Source organism: Myotis davidii, unplaced genomic scaffold (assembly GCF_000327345.1).
Source record: "Myotis davidii unplaced genomic scaffold, ASM32734v1 scaffold984, whole genome shotgun sequence".
Classification (NCBI taxonomy): Eukaryota; Metazoa; Chordata; class Mammalia; order Chiroptera; family Vespertilionidae; genus Myotis; species Myotis davidii.
The window spans coordinates 62,038-65,010 of record NW_006294762.1 but is presented as its reverse complement, the minus strand read 5'-3'; positions in this window follow the sequence as shown (position 1 = coordinate 65,010).

Here is a 2,973-nt window from a genome sequence, read left to right as displayed (position 1 = left end):
ACCTCAGTATTTTACTTCCGCACTGCGCCTCCTCTGAGTCTCGGTATGCTTTTCTCTTTCCTTCTAGTTGTAGAATTTCCACTCAGCCAGCCTTCCTGTGGTTCTGGATGATGTCCATTCCATCTTTTAGTTGTATTTTTGAAGTGTTTGTTTGAGGCAGCAAACTCCGGTGTTTATCTATGCCACCATCTTGGTTTTCCCCCCCAAATATATATATATTTTTTAAAAGAAAATTTATTTTAGTGTAGTGAGGTTTCATATTTTTCAACCTACACTTTAAAAAAAACTAAAGAAGTATATAAAAAATAGTAATAGATGCTTTTGATGAAGTTATTGATGCCCCCCTACTTTACCTCGTTTTGCATCTGCACTTGGAAATCTCAAAGCACATACAAAAATGAAGAAAATATTCAGTACTATGTCTCAAATTCAACAACAATATATGCCAATCCCACTTTGAATATAGCTTCATCTCAATTTTCACCCTACTCCTGTTATTGAAAACTAGAGACCCGGTGCACAAATTAGTGCACCAGTGGGGTCCCTTGGCCTGGCCTGTGGATTGGGCCAAAACTGGCTTTCCAACATCCCCTGAGGGTTCCCAGATTGCAAGAGGGAGCAGGCCAGGCCGAGGGACCCCACCGGTGCATGATCAGAGCTGGGGAGGGACCACAGGAAGGCTCCAGGGCCAGTCTTGCTCAGTCCCGATCAGCAGAACCCCAGCAGCAAGCAAACCAACTGGTTGGAGCGTCTGCCCCCTGGTGGTCAGTGGATGTCATGGTGAGCGGTTGAACAGTCTGAGCATATCATTAACACATATGCTTTGATTGGTTGAACAGATGACCACATAACTAGACACTTAATATATTAAGCTTTTATTACATAGGATTATTTAGGGGGCTTTTCAAAGTTTCCCTTGTAAATGTTTTCATGAAAAGGCAAGTCCTATTGCACAGTAAATATTGTTAGTAAATAGTAAAATATTTGCATGTTTAATTACATCCCTGAAATCCTTATCCCAGAAAGGATTTCAAACAGTTTACAACATAAAGTGAAATAAGGTAAAAGGAGTTTAATATGCATAAAGGAACAGAGAAATAAGGGTGGGACAAAAAATGACCAGTAATAAAAGTGACTGTATCACATGATAACATTATAAAGACAGTAAATGTGGGCCAGGGTTTGGTTTTTAAAGATTGACATTTGACCCTTGTTAATTTTTATAGCTCATAGTTTTTATGAGATGTTGAAGGGATTTAATAGGATTCTTATTAATAAAAGAAACTTCTGTCTGGATTCTTGGTAAATGGAAACTATTGCAAAAGTTTATCTTTCATATAATGAGTTTAACAGATCAATAAGGGAAGATGAACACCTCAATACAAATTAGGTAAAACAAATCCTGTAACAGGAACGTTGAACCTCATTAATGAAAGCAAATAACAATGCCTCACCATTTTCACCCATTTTACTGTTTTTTTTATAGTATTCTGTGCCGATCAAGTTTGGGGCACCTAAACTGCTTCAAATTTTTAGGTAAGAAATTGGTCTGTATTTATTAAAAGCATTTAAAACTAGGTAAACTTTGATATAGTGATTTCACTTCTAGAAATTTGAGGAAATAATTGCCAGTATTTGAAAATATTTATCTAAGCAAGCATGCTCTTTAGAGTATTGCTCATGAAAATGAAAATTTAGAAATAACCCAGTTTCAAAACCATTTCAATATGGGAAATCTGCAGCACTTTGCAAGTAGGGAAAAAATGCCACTAATTATAAATTTGAAGAGGTTACTCTTGCAATGTCAGGAGTACCTTAAAGAAAATACAGACATTTGAAGCATAGCAACCTCTATTTTGTAAAAACTGCTGTTTGAAATTTCCACTAGACACAGACAGTCCTCTGTTCTGTGAGTTAATCCTGCTGTGACTGGCTCCTGTGAAACGCGCTTGCTCTCAGGATAGGGAAATAAGCCCAGCTGTCTGACGTGCAGGCCGCTCCGCTGCCGTCCCAGCTACCCCCATACCAGGTGTCTCTTAGTTATCTGCGCTCAAGGCTACTGAACTGTGTTGTACTCAAGGCTTCCTGCGAGATACCTGATAAGCACATATAGGGCTCTTTTGAAAACTTGCAAAAGGGACTGGAAGCCCCATATTTAGGAGACAAAGACATTAGAAAAATATAAAAAGGGAAAGCTTCCTCCATGTTCTTGCTCAGACTCTGGAAGCAATATTCCTCTGACCCTGCTGGTGTAAAAAAGACTCCAAATTAGCCCTCGCCGGCTTGGCTCACTGGATAGAATGCTGCCCTGCGAACTGGAAGGTCCCAGGTTCCTCTCTGGTCAAGGGCACGTGCCCTGGTTGTGGGCTCCATCCTGGGACGTGCAGGATGCAGCCAATCCATGATTCTCTCTCACCATGGATGTTTGTCTCTCCCTCTTCCTTCCTCTCTGAAATCAATAAAAACGTATTTTTAAAAAAATATATTTTATTGATTTTTTACAGAGAGAACGGGAGAGGGATAGAGAGCCAGAAACATCAAAGAGAGAGAAACATCAATCAACCAAGGCACATGCCCTTGACTGGAATCGAACCTAGGACCCTTGAGTCCGCAGGCAGATGCTCTATCCACTGAGCCAAACCAGTAAGGGCGATAAAAATGTATTTTTTTTTTAAAAAAACCTCCAAATTAATTTGGCTTGTTAAGGCGTCTTATGTTCATCTCTCTCAGTTACAATATAACGCATTATTTATTTTCCATGCAGAAAAGAGCCTTAACCTTTACCTTACTGAAAGGGAAGGGAACCTTTGTGTTCATAAATACAGAAAATAACCCATCGGGACAAAATCTACTTAAAACTCCCAAATTGGTGTTTCTATTCCCGAACTCACGACCCAAATACAGCCGCTGAACCCGGGCAGCGTGTTGGGGTGCCTGAGGGGGGCGCCGTCCACTCAGAGGGCCGCTCCCTGC